Source organism: Amblyomma mixtum, chromosome 8, assembly GCF_055824585.1.
Source record: "Amblyomma mixtum isolate Tamu chromosome 8, ASM5582458v1, whole genome shotgun sequence".
Taxonomy (NCBI): Eukaryota; Metazoa; Arthropoda; class Arachnida; order Ixodida; family Ixodidae; genus Amblyomma; species Amblyomma mixtum.
The window spans coordinates 127882040-127896128 of record NC_143019.1 but is presented as its reverse complement, the minus strand read 5'-3'; the positions used below and the strand labels follow the sequence as shown (position 1 = coordinate 127896128).

The 14089-nt window shown below is 46.6% G+C and overlaps 1 pseudogene; it reads right to left on the bottom strand.

Moving 5' to 3' along the window:
- Nucleotides 1-3296: 3296 nt before the first annotated feature.
- On the bottom strand, nt 3297-8952 carry LOC149334286 (uncharacterized; annotated as a pseudogene).
- Nucleotides 8953-14089: the final 5137 nt, after the last annotated feature.

The window sequence follows — 14089 nt, the reverse complement described above, 5'->3', positions numbered from 1 at the left end:
GGTGCATGCATATTGCTCGCTCGCCTCTCAGCTTGCCGAGGACTATTTCTGTAAACAGCACTGCATTGACTGCTACTGCCTGAGGGAATTTCAATCCATCCCTTGAAATACCTGCAATGGGTATGTTCTCGTTGCGGTTCACATCTGTGTTCTCTAACACAAGTGTTTCTTTGCAGAATGCACACATCAGCTTCTTCAGTGCAACGCGTGCACAATATCCTGCCACATAGGTCACAGCCGGCGTCCTTGAGGCTTTCTTCTCAATCTCTGCATTGGTAACTCTAACTCGAAACTGGTCATGAATTACTGAATCATCAATTGTCTTTGAGACTGGTCCTGTGTGCTATCATCTCCAAGTCTGGAAGATCTAGAACCTTCTGCAGCCTTAGTTTGCTCTCAGACTCATAAATTTGTCGGACCGAGACGTGATACTGAGAACCGCTTAGCTGGCGGTATTTTCCGAATCAGAATCCGTCTGAAATTTTCCAAGCAGCACATATTTAAACCCCAGCTCGTGCAAGCGGTACAATGAAATTTCATGCAGAGCATGACTTGTGTGGCCAAGAGCCATGTGTGTTTCTGGCATTACATGCCCTGCGTCATGCTTCAGGCTGGCCCAGAACTCCGGTTCCTTTTTCAAAAATTCCAGCTGAGGGCACGATGTTGAACTTATTGGGCACTACATTTCATCCCGCAGACGCTCGCCTTTTCTTTAGGTCTTAACATTTACAATCCGCCGCCAAGTCAGAATTGTGCCAATGAAGTCGGCAGTTTCTTTGGCGTGGTGTAAGGTGGTAGAGTTGAGTGCTGCTACTGTACTCTAATGGAAAAGTCGCAGTGCAAGCCTCACGCTCTGCCGTTCCAGATTAGATGGGTCCAGTGCCTTTAAGGATAGTGTGGGTGCTATCTTTATAACAGCTGGTTTTGCTCTGCATCATGTAACTCATGCAATGCTCTAAGTGATACTGTGAGGATAGGCGGCTTGGGGTCAGGGCTGTTCGGGTCGGGAAAATACATGCATTTTCCAGTGTTCCGCCGGTTCAGCCAATTATTTCTTACCGACTTCAACACGTGAACTGTGTCTAGAACAAAAAATGGTGGCCGAGATGGTTCAGCTGGATGCTGGTAAACAATGCTTGATTTTGGAGGGTTCGCAAAAAACTTCATCGCTTTCCGATTTACTTAGTTGTCTGAAACAACTGCTATAACTCTGAATCCAAGTGACTCAAGATGAATGATTAGTTTCTCTAAGAATTCGTTCAGAGTGTTTACATCAATTTGGGCTATGGGCAGAATAAGAACAACATCTTTGTGATTTTGATAGAAGGCTCTGAGTCATAAAAACATGAGCTGTTTTAGCTAGGTTTAAGCTGCTGGCAGCAGCACCTGCGATGAAACCCTCTTTGTGGTCAAGGTACGCTTGTAAATGTATCTCATCCATCATCACCGTCACAGTTCGTGGTCTTTCATCACTTTCAGGATCGACTTAGCATAGTTCAGGAAGCAGGAGTCAAGCTGCTCTAGGGCAGGGCTCGTTTGATAAGCAGAACAGAGCTGCCTTATGGTATCAGGGTGTGGCAATTTAACTTTCATTGAACTCCTAATAAACTTACCATATTTTCCGGTGTATAAGACGCACCCGTGTATAAGACGCATCCCAATTTACCCAGTTAGCCTAGTGAGGCTTAATTAAACACGCTTGCATGACCATCGCGAAATGCACCATACCTGTGAGAAATTCTTAAGCAACGATAAGTGATCAAAAAAGGCAACATTCACGCCATACCTGCCCACGTTATAGAAAAAAGAAAGAAAAAACGAAAAAACTCCCATATGTCCATATCAACATTTTATTTCTCCTTAAAACCTTCAAAGTCTTCATCTTCGGATGCGCTGTCAAAAAGTTTGCCCATTTCTGAGGCAACGCGGCTGAAACATTCTCTTTGCACTATGTACACGGAGCAAACAAAGTTGCAAAGGGTGGCTAAAAAAGAACGCCGGCTTGTCTTGGCTTGTCGTGACAATGGCGAGAAGCGCGATTGTCGCCATCTTTTGACATTTCACATTACTTTTGCTTGGGACCTCTGAAACGGCCGCGTGTGTGTGATCCCGGAAGTTGTCATCCCTGCCGTTTCATGGTTAAGTTCACCCAAAAAAAGTTGCGCATGGCAGTCCCCATATTGATTTTTTCGGGGAAAAAGCTTGAACATGAACCTGAGTAATTTCTGAACTTGCAAAAAAAAAAGAAAACTTTGCGTATAAGACGCACCTTTGTACAGGATGCACCAGCAAGATTTAAAAAAAAAAATGTCTCTTATACACCGGAAAATACGATATAAGCATGCGGCGATATACTAAACAGCAGTCCTTTTATTTCCAAAAATCGGTAATCTTTGCTTGCTTGCGCTTCACAGTGAGTAACGACGTCACGCGATTTTCACATTCGGTCAGCAAACCCATTGCGACATCGTCATCATGGACAGCAACGAAGTTTCTAATCAAATCGAACGCGTCCATTACCTGTGAGGCGGTTGCCGCAGCGGGTGTGTCCTGTAAGTCACCTTTGTCATCGGAAGAGTCATCATTCTGGGCGGGTTTTATGATCTGCTCATCACTTACGTCTTCATGAGCGATAACACAGGTGTCAGCACCGATGTATTCATCAAGGTCAAGATTAGGCGGCACGTTTCCCGTTTCTTCCAGCGCTTTCCAGGCGGCCGTGATCCCCGGAGCCGGTGACGCCTCTTCACCGTCGTCGTCTGTAACGTCTGGTGTTACATAAGCCGAACTTACGGATCGTTCTTTGGCAAATCCTGCGTGCCTGAAACAGTTCGCAATTATTGAGCGACCCAGTGAGCTCCAGGCAGCAGACATAATTTGCAGCGCCACGTACATATCCACCTTCGTCTCTCGGCCTGTTTCAATGTTGAAGAGCAGCCGCTGAATTAGCCGCACGGATGAAAGCACGTCGTTGTCGTCGAAGAGACACGCTGCGAAATGACGCGACCACAACACAATGCCAAAATGGCGACACTACCATCACGTGATTTCATGCTTTGGATTTGGCTTTGGATTTGGCTTGAACTTCTTTTTCGCCAATAACACTTGTTTCGGTTTCGATTTTGTTGAAGCGGAAATGCTCTGTAAAAATTGTTCGTAGTGCAGAGACATTTAGGGCCTTAATTCCTATGAGTTGCTGAAGGGGAATAAAAAATTATTCGTTGTCGCGGAAATTTCGCTGTGGCGGTATTCGTTGTGGCGGGATTCAACTGTACTTCATTTAGTTGCCTGAGGTCTTACAGCGGCGAAGGCACATTCACACTAGGGAGGTTCTCGATGCGGGTTTCTCCGACAGGCACGTCAACGCACAGGTCAGCCGACACCGTCACTGAACTGCGTACAGCAGGAGCACAATGAAGTGATAGGTCCAAAAATACAACCTTTGACTCCTTGATGACTACAGTCCAGAAATCCGACTTCAAGAAGTTTTGAGAGAGCATGGCAAAACTCCGCGAAATTTTCGACTTTGTTTTTGCGGTCTTCTTCTTGTGTTGCCGCAGAAAGCTCCATAGCTTTTCGCAACGCTGCCGCTTCTAAGCGAGCTTTCTTTCTTTCTGGCACCTCTCGCGCGGGCGCTGTGGGACGAGATATATACTTGGGGCAGTTGGCGAACACGCTGGGGACTGCGGTTTCCTTGAGGCAAACACGCTCCAGAGGCACCTCTAGCCCCTTACCGGTCTGTGCATCCGTGTACGTTGCCGTTCTGACGAAGACAGACCGCGATTAACTGAACCAACATCGTGAAAAAACGTTGAGTTATATTTTACAAATACTCACAGCATAACCGAAAAATTGACGGTTATCACTGTATGCTTTGAAGGCGTAAAATTTTCACGGCAAACGGCCTTTGTCCACGCCGCTCTTCTGTGCGGGTCGCTCGGGAACCTGTAGACGCGTACACTGTAACACGTCACATCGTAGTTGGACTTGCAGTTCGGAGCACAAGAGCCAGGCATTCTGTGTGGCAGCACACGGTTCCTACCGCCAAGAGCAATGTTCCGTCACAAGTGACAACGCATAGAAGGTGCAAGCTACAACGCTGCCGCACAGTCACCACAACATGCAAGCCAGACTGCTCTTGGAAAAGGCGGATACGCGACGCCACGTTCCTAATTTTCTAGGCATGCCGTCTCCTTGCCTCTCGGCCCCGCATGTGCAATCCTGTCCGCTGACCCCCCACGGCCCATCCGTCACCCATCCTGCAGTCATGACGTAAATTGTTGGGAAAGGGGGTGGTTCAGCGGCCTTGTAAAGTTCTTGGTGGCGACTTAGTTCACCGACCAAACAAGCACTGGTGCGGTCTGCGTTTGCTTTAAGTGAAAAAGCTCTCTCCTTTGGTCGTGGGTCCACCAGTGTTGCAAGAGACGTTAACTGTCTTTCTTCATACGTGCCCATTCTTTAATGCAAGGAGGAGATGCATTTGCGAGACACTTTTTCACAAACTTCTGTTTTCGGCGCAGGCCCTGTGCACTCTTCCAGCTCCCGTTAAATACCGCACACCACAGGAACGATCAAAGAAACGGTAGTGTACTCATCTACAGGGAGCAATTTCGTGTCCTCAAACGGTTCTAGTATTTCGACGACATCCTTAGTGAGCATTATATCTCCTGCTACTAAGGGGCTTGGTGCCCGGGGCAACTTCGAAAACGTTAAAGCTAGAGCTTCTCCGACCTCCAGGAACCTTTTAAGCGTGTAGAACACGCTGTTCCACCGTGTCGGTGTCTCCTGTTTGAGCTTTAGCGGCGGAACCTTACCAGCGCGCTCTTGCTCTTCTCGGAGATTGGCAGTAGCAGTGCAGCTGGACCGTATTTGGCGCACTATGTCCTGGCACTTTTGCAGCACGGCTGCTAATTCTTCACTGCTTTCTAGCGAATACTGGACAGTGAGGTTCAGCGTATGAGCAAAGCGTGGTAAAGTGCTCTACAAGGCACCCATCTGTAATGCATACAGTCATTGTTTGCTTTGGCTAGAAAACAACTTCACTGTATACATAAGGAATGTACAGTCATGTTCATCACGTCAAGTATGTCAAACCATTCCTTTAAAGTTTTCAGAAAACAAATGGCGGCACCCGCTTCTTTAAAATCATGCAGGGTCCTATCTCCATAATAATTCTCCTGCAGATGTTGTAGCGCTGCACAAACCTGTGGTGGGACCACTTGATCAGCACGCACCACATTTTGCTCTTCCGGATTCGATGGATAAATATGTTTCCTTGTTATGTTTCGAGCGAGTTTCGCAGTCGTCAGCCTCTGACACTCGTACAGCTTCTGCGCATATGTACCAGTTATAAGTTGCAGCCATCCATGAGCGCCCTCTCGAGGAACTGACTTCGGACATTTTTTATCACATGACACATGTCAAAGCTAAGGAAGATGACTCGCTCAGGGTCATGCAGATGCGTCACAACCATAAGCAAGCAGCCCGTTGCCCATGTGTTTGAACATCGTGGTGTTCGCTGAGTATTTATCGCTCACAATTCAAACGATGACGAATCCACATGACTCAGCTAATAACAATCACTTCCTTCGTCCATTGGAGAAGGTCTTTTCCATTTAGCTGCTTTGTAAAATAATAACGAGCAGGGTATTTTGTACTGCTTGTTAGTGCTGCACAGAACAAAGCACGAAACCCTGTTTGCTAAAATTCCCTGCGTGTTCGACGTGCTGCTGTCGGGTCTGTCCTTAAGACTGCACACGGTGTCTCCTTTCCGGTCATAGATGCATTTTGGCTTTATGCTGGCTTCATCAATTATTATTGGTGACAGATGCTGCTCAGAAGTGAAGCCTTGTGCTTTGCTGCTCTGAACTGCTTTGCTTGTTCGAGAGCATGCATCGCTCACAAAGTCGAGCAAGTTTAGCAATACAAATGCCACTTTCGTGAGATCACTCTCCAAAAAAAAAAAGAAATGAAGGCTCGAAAAAGGCAGCAGATACTACTAACTACATTAAAAAGTACAGTAATTGCAATGAAAAAGTTCATGAAAATAACAAATACCGTGTTCTGCAACTTTATCGCCACAGGTTTGAAAAATTCTCCCGCTACAATGAAAGCGCCGCGAAAGCAGACGGCAGAAATACGACGAGACAATGGAGAACATATCTTTTATTGGTAAATCACCGTCAAGTCATTTAATTTGTTTACGATAGTTTTAAAAATGCGTTGGCCGAAAAATATTTCACGCGCTTAAGCAGACGACTTGGCCCGAACGACGCATTCAAAGCAAGCCGCCGCGCTCGTTGCAGCGCTCGCCTGGGCGCTTCCGTCGCGGCGCTTTCCTTCAGCGATGCCAGATGGCGCCACAAGTATCTTTCGGCAGAAATTCGATGACGGCGGCTCGATCTCAACATGGGTGCTTCTTGTTTCGCATCTCGCGTGACCAAACCTGGTAAGTACCACTTTTATACTTACTATGCCTTAAAACGGACAACAATAAGGAAGCTTTGTGCGCAGTTTCACCACAAACGAGCCAACGGTTGTGGCGGGAGAATTTTTCAAACCTGTGCCGATAAAGTTGCAGAACACGGTATATCACATGTATAGGCCTGACTAAAACAGCAGGCAAAATGAAAAGAGCATGAACATAATGATAGCAAACTGCATTGCATGACAGGAAATGCAAAAATTAACTGCTAATGCCCTTGATTGTTAATAAGGGCAGAACATTGGGAAAGTTGGTTATGATGCATGGCAGAAAGTGCATTAAGACGACGGCAAAGTGCTAATCCACAATTAAAACTTTATTAACCTTTTCGTATTAATATATGCACTTTCAGGAACAAATCTTTAGTTGTGAGTTAGCGCTTGTCCTTGTGCTCCTTGTTCTGTTGCAGTCTTCGCGTGTTTCTCTATGCCATGTGGCTAGGTTATTGAAAGAAACAGAGCGGATGACTTTGTTGTCGTCGACAGCAGTGACAGAAGAGTACCTTCAGCCTCGGCCTCGCTCTCATCAAATTCAGCTATCAGTTCCATAATTTTTACCTTGCATCGAGAGGCAACTGCCTTGGTCATCCTGTCAAGGCTCATGCCAACAGACTGGGCAAAGGCCTCATTTTCAGTCAGATGTTTCCCAAGATGGGAAACGGGCTCCTGTTAAAAGTAGTCGCAACTGTTTTTATGCTTGTTTGTTTTGAGAGTGGCTTTCCAACCGTGCGCTCGAACTGCCTTCAGCACAGTCGAGACTTTATGCGCTGAACAGTTGTCCAAGAGCAACAGGACCTTCCTCTGCTGCCTCTGCATGACCTTCCTGGTCGAACGCTCTGAGCCAGTCCTCGAAAAGCTTGGTCGTCATCCACGCTTTTTTGTTGGACGTGTATTCAACCTGCAAATTCCGGACGCCTTTCAGGCACCTCGGGTGTGTAGACTTGCTGATGACGGTGAGCCGCCGTTTGTCAGAGCCGTCCAGGCTCATGGCAACGACGACAAAAAATATGTTGGGGCTTGTGAAAAGGACTTAAAAATAATATGCCCCTCCCTTCCCGTGCCACTAGGTATAACGGGCTTGATCCAATGTAAGATAAATGAACAGGGGATGACCCAAAAGAAAATTTTGCATATCAGAAAATAATAAAAAAAAATAATAAAAAAAGGGGACGAAAAAAAAAGAAAAGAAAAAAAAAGGTCTACTATCCAGCCCAACCGCCGCCACGGGAACGGACCAGCAATCGCGGATTTATTGAGTAATTTCCTTTTCTGTTTTCCTTTGTTCTGAGTTCCATTACTATTGACATTTTGAAGCCTAGCTTAACAATGGAGTAGGTAATTAGTCGTTCTAATAGTCTTGCTGGGTGAATTTTGATGTCTTCTGCGGGATTCCTGGTTTTTCTTTATCTTGGTCTGGGACGGTTGAGCGAGGGGGAGTCCTGGTCGATTGGGTTGCGGTTCCTTTCATAGAGCCGGGATCCTGGGGTGTGCTCTTGGTGGGAATGGTGGTGGGATCTGTTGCGGAGCCTCTTCCTCGAATTGTATTTTCTTTGACCTGGAATGACTAGAAGATAAGTCCCCCCCCCTGTGGTTTGGGTGGCGGAACTGCGCCATCCCTGGTTTGTGGTGTGGAGGCTTGGCATTGCGGCCGTCTGTTGCAGATGATTTTGTTGTTTGACGTTCTTGCAGCCCGGGCGTGGTTTCCAGGCCGTACGCCCGGGGGTCGCTTTGTATTGCGACTAAGACCACCGGCAACGATGACAGTCACCGGTCTATTTTCTTCTTGCCTCCATGGCAGGTCTTGTTCTTCATTGCCAGTGACCGCTCTGGCAACAACTTGAAAAACACGCCGGTTTCGTCGACATTGTTTACGTCGCACTCGTCATATTCCTGGAGCAGAGGCCGAAAATTCTCCAGCCACTTTTGACATGTCTCCTTGTCGATAGCGGACCCTTCGCCAGACAAAGTGTGGCAGGCGATCTCGTGCCTGTCTTTCAAACATTGCAGCCAGCCGCTGCTTGCACAGAAATCGTCATGCCCCACTGTCCACAGCTCTCAATATCAGCGGCTTTGTCTGGAGCGAGATCACCTTCCTCCTCGAAGCCATTTCGAGCGCTGCAAGAAAAAGACTGGTCGCTGTGCTGATGTCAGGATGCCGGCCTCGAAGTTGGCCTTCCTTTGAAGAAATGCTTTCGATACCGGCAAGTTTCGCGCCCTCACGTCTTTAAACCACGAAAGCAAAGCCGCTTCCACGTTCGGGTGATGGCAAGGCCTAACTTGCTTACGGTCGGCTTTTATGGCGTCCTCGGTGTTGCCCTCAATCTTCTTCCTTGTGGCCAAAATGGTGGATAACGTACTTGGGGGAACGCCGAATTCCGATGCAACATCCGTTTTCTTGCGGCCACTGTCCACAGCTCTCAATATCAGCGGCTTTGTCTGGAGCGAGATCACCTTCCTCTTCGAAGCCATTTCGAGCGCTGCAAGAAAAAGACTGGTCGCTGTGCTGATGTCAGGATGCCGGCCTCGAAGTTGCCAGTGTTGCTGCGCTTGCCTTTCTTTACCGCTGGACAAGTGGCGCCGCCTTTCGGCCCTTTGTCATCACATGAGCTTTCATAGTTTTTGCGCTCTGTTCACCATCCAAACGCGCAGTTTTTGTGCTAGACGGCGAAGCTTTTTCAAACGGTGAAAAAAAGTTTAGCTGTGAATCGGCTTCCAATATTCATTTTGGTTTTTTTTAGGCTACCTTTCGAGTTCTGAGCCTCGCGCAGACCAAATATGTCTTCATTACTGCCGATATCGCGGCGGATCTTGCGTTTTTGGTTTCGTTATAAAAGAATAAATGTCACTGAAATGAAGCATGACCAACCGAAGTTTGTATCTAGTTCGCTATAACCGATAATTCGCTTTATCAGTGTTCATTATAACGTGGTTCGACTGTATTATTACCTGCACCTTCAGGAATAAACCTTTAGTTGTCAGTTAGCACTCATACTTGTGTTCCTTGTTCTCTTGCCGTCTTCGCGTGTTTCTCTATGCCATGTGGCTAGGTTATTAAAAGAAACAAAGGATGACTTTGTTGCCGTCGACAACAGTGGCAGAAGAATACCCTAAGCCTCGGCCTCGCTCTCTTCAAATTCAGCTACCAGTTCCATAATTTTTACCTTGCATCGAGAGGCAGCTGCCTTGGTCATCCTGTCAAGGCTCATGCCAACAGACTGGGCAAAGGGCCTCATTTTCAGTCAGTTGTATCCCAAGATGGGAAAGGAGCTCATGTTCAAAGTAGTCTCAACTGTTTTTGTTTGTTTGTTTGTTTTGAGGGTGGCTCCCTAACCGTGTGCTCTCCCTGAAGAGCCTTTTCAGCAGGTCTGGCACTGGCAGGGTCCCCGAGCCCACTTTGCAGGCTGTCCTACAAACACAGGTTCAATTCAGTGTAATTAATTTGCGTCTTGTATTCTCGCTTTCTTTTTTTGTTTTACTGTGAAAACTGTACACTGCCTGTGCACTACAAGGTCCTTGTACAGTGCCTTTACCCTGTTCAGAATGTCATTTGAAAGTCCTCCCTTGTGCTTGTAGTTACCGTGTCCAGCCACTTCAGCTTGGTTGAAAGCATACCAACTTCTCACTCCTAAAGGGCACAACTCATGCCTTGGATTGTCGTCCTTGGAACTGCGCTGGAAAAAACTAGCTGGCGTTGCCTGTTTTATGCCAACATTGGCTCCAACATTTCCAACATTGTCTCTGATGGCAGTACCATAGTAGTTTTTAAGGGAATCAGTGAGCCCATCAGTCAGTTTTCCTTTGCCACCAATTCCGTGCACTGTCTCCTCCAGCTTTGTTAGCCTGCAGCCAACCCGTTTTTGGACACATCCAGTGCATTCAAATTTTTTTCACGCTGTCTGGTCCATAAATATCCTTCACTGTTGAGTAGCTCTTTGTGGCCCCATCTCTGTAGTAGTGCACATATTTTAAGCTGCGCATCGTTTCCGGTCTCTCAAACGTGCGGTGGAGTCCAAACTGGCTCCATGCCACCAGCAGTTCCTGTGTGGTTGCCATGACAAGTTGTCTGGTTCGCCTTGCATTCCAGAGATTCTATTCTTGCTGGACAAAGCTTCCACATCAGTTACTCTTCCTGTATCTGCAGATGCCAAGGAAGCACAACTGTTCAATGAAGAGTGGCCGCATTTTTCCCGACTCCGCACTGATTACTGTTGACAGCCTTCTGCACTTCGGCTGCTGCATCAGTCATTCAGTTCATTGCAAGCTCCTTCTCAGCATCGGAAATCTTCAGAGGTATTCGATAATGGAATGCCGCTACGCTGGAGGCATATTCCCAAGTTTGCAAAATATTTTCGCACCCGCAGGCCCACTTCCTAGCTCGCGCATTGCATATACAAGTCGAACATTGTTCTCCACTAAATGGCCCGACTCTTTTGATGAGCAGAAGTGGTTTCCATAGCCTCATGCAAAGCACAGAGTAGTAACACACAGGACACACCTGCGTAAGAGCACTCCTCAAGGATGTTGTCAAGCACTTGGGACAAGCCAGCGATGAACAAACGTTTGAACAAACAAGATCAGTGACCCTGTTTCCTTCTGGGGTAGAATCAGGCAGAGTGGGTGAGAGAACAAACAAGGGTTAACGACATTCTAGTTGAAATCGCATGCTGAATTTGCATGTTCGCTGATGATTGCGTTATCTACCGGCCTATAACTAACAGCGTTGACATTCTGCTTCTCCAGTCTGACATTCAGCACGTACTAACCTGGTGTAATACATGGCTAATGTCCTTAAACTGTATCGGTTATGACGAAGCAGTTTTTGTATTCACAGGGCTCAAAAATGCTCAAACAAGTAGGAAAAAATTTCAAAACACGCTAAATTTTGATCTTTTGAATTGTCCACACCCATAATGTGTTTGAATCACCTGCACTTCCGCATGCCACGCCATCTAGGGAGAGCGAATGAATCTAGCATCAACGGCTGCCTAGCATGTGACTGGCACATGATCGAACCAACGCCCGTGCTCCTCGGCCACCCCTGCCGCCACAATTTTCGACTCGCGCGCGCTATCTCTGCAGTCCATTCTGTAGACGCCGTCGCGGAACACGTCCTAACATACAGCAGTTTTGCTTGAAATGAAGATAAAGATATTCAGGGCGGTTGACAGCGGGCTCAAGAAAGTGTCATTGCCGTGGACTTCGGTGTTGCGCATAGCACTCTATCAACCATCTTGAGCGCAAGGCAGAAGATTGCAAACGTCCACTCTGCAGGCGCTGTGAAGAATGACAGCAAGTGTGTAAGGCTCTGTCACCACCAGGATGTTGAAGATGCCTTGTGTGCATGGTTCAAGAATGTTATAGCGTGTAACCTGCCTGTGTCTGGTGCCGTCCTTCAAATGAAGGCGAGAAGTCTCACTTGCGTCTGAGGCCACAATGACTTTCATGCAAGCAGTGGCTGGCTGCAGCGATTTAATGACCGCCATCGGATTGTTTGCCACGTCTTGTCTGGCGAAGAAGCAGCCGTTGGCGCCGAGAACTGTGAGAAGTTGGCAGAAAGCTTCCGCATACAACTGGAAGGCAAGCGGACAATTTCAGCGAGACAACATGGCGTCAACTGGTGGTTCCGAACGTTACGTTCGAGGAACTCATCTGTGCAGATGACAACTTGGCTGTGGCGCCCGAACTGACCGACCAAAAATTGCTGATCAGGTGTTTCTACACGATTCTACAAACAGCCATGCATGTGATGATGGCGAAGAGCGAACTCCCAGCAGCGCTGAGGCCGCTGACATGGCCAGGAAGTTGAGGGGGCACCTTGAGAACCTACCTGTGGCCAAATCAGCTGACATTAGGAAAGCGCTGCTCTGTGTTAATTTCGTCGAGAAATTTAACCTGTCAAATAGTGTGAAGTGCCGCCAAACGAAGATTACATCGTTTTTTAAATAAATCAGTATTTGCACCTGGCCAGCGTCCCGATTTGTGAGTTAGCTTCTTGCTTTCCAGTAAGAAATGCAAAGCAAGGTTTGACGTGCTTATACCATGCGTCAAATTAAAAAATAGTGCATTTTTTCAACCTTGTGCTGTCCATATTCAAGTGCCCTTTACTTGGGTTTATTAACAGACCTTTTCTGCCGGAATTTGAGTGCATACTTTTATAACGAATATTGGATATAACGAACGAATTTCCACGCAAAATGCAACTTCGTTATAACGAGGTTTGACTGTATTATATGTTTTATAACCAAAAACAGTCTTCTACCTTTTGCAAAAAGAATTATGACTGCATCTAGTGCCTTTCAAAAGTTACAGGCTAACCTGCACTGTGCTATAGGAAAGAAAGAGAAAGGCAAGCTGCTACAAGTGCAACAAACTGTGAAGGAAAGACTCAAGGAGAACCTTCCTGCAGGTGGGGAACATTTCAGCACTTTGCTTTCTCGTGTATATAGAAGGTTGTTTATATAGAACTTATGATATTGAAAATTATTTTTCTCAGAATGAAAATTTCTTCTTTTTTGTGTTACGTCAACATGGGATAAAGTTAGTCCGTGAAAACTTTCTCTTGAAACATCGAACTTCAACCGCTCATTTATTGCTTATGAAGGCGTACAATGAACTTGTATTACTGAAAATCCATTGATAACTTCTCATGTTGTGGCCGCTTATCTGAATATCTATACTTTTTGAACGCCGATTATAATGTATGTTCTCAGTTTTTTTGCGACATTTCCTTGTACTCTCATTACAGACACTTCATTCTAGTTCATTGCACAGCTGATATGTAGACCTGCATAAATTCCAAAGCGTTGTGTTATGCATTGTAGTAGGATACAACTTAAAAAAGACAGCAATTGCGTACGCTCGGCCACGGTCCGTGGGACCGTGGATTACTCCGCTGGGCAATCGCAACTGTGAATGTGAGCGAAATCAGCTTTTTAATGTTCGACTACATCAAGCAATCCACATGTCAAAATTCTAGAGCTCATAATTTTTTTCTTGTGATAAGCTTCTTGTTTAGGTAACAACAAACGTTTAAACAGCGGACTACTTTTTGTCATGGAGGAATTCTGTGTCCGGAGGCTGAATGTGGGTGAAGCTTCACTGCAGACTTGATGTGTATCCGACTGTAGTTTGTCTGCTAGTTATTGCTGTTGGCGTGAGAGGCAGATGGAGCACTTTTCAAAGGAAGAAGTTTCGATTGAAATTACAAAATATTCTATCAAAGCTTTTACCCACTGATGATATTGGCGCGTGCTCATGGGAGCGCGCCGACGATGAAGACGAAGTGTGTGTGGTTCGGTCAGCGGAGTCGCTGGAGGCTGGCGCAGAGTCGGCAGTAGATACAGTGTTCACGTCGCGATTGTAATAGTGGGCGCGTTGTTGCAGTGTCTTTTCGACGGTAGTGGCCTCCGATAGAAACTCCGAAGTAGTGTTAGGGCTGTCATTCCCTAAAGTCTCTAGGTAGAGGATGGCCTCGCCGACGGGGATTGGGTGGCCTGAAACGTTCACATTTGCGCACAACCCCACACCTCTGCAGTTATTGACACAGTGGCCCATTATGGCACGCCTGGTAGCAGTCTTTGATGAGTAGACAGAGCATTCTCTGCAC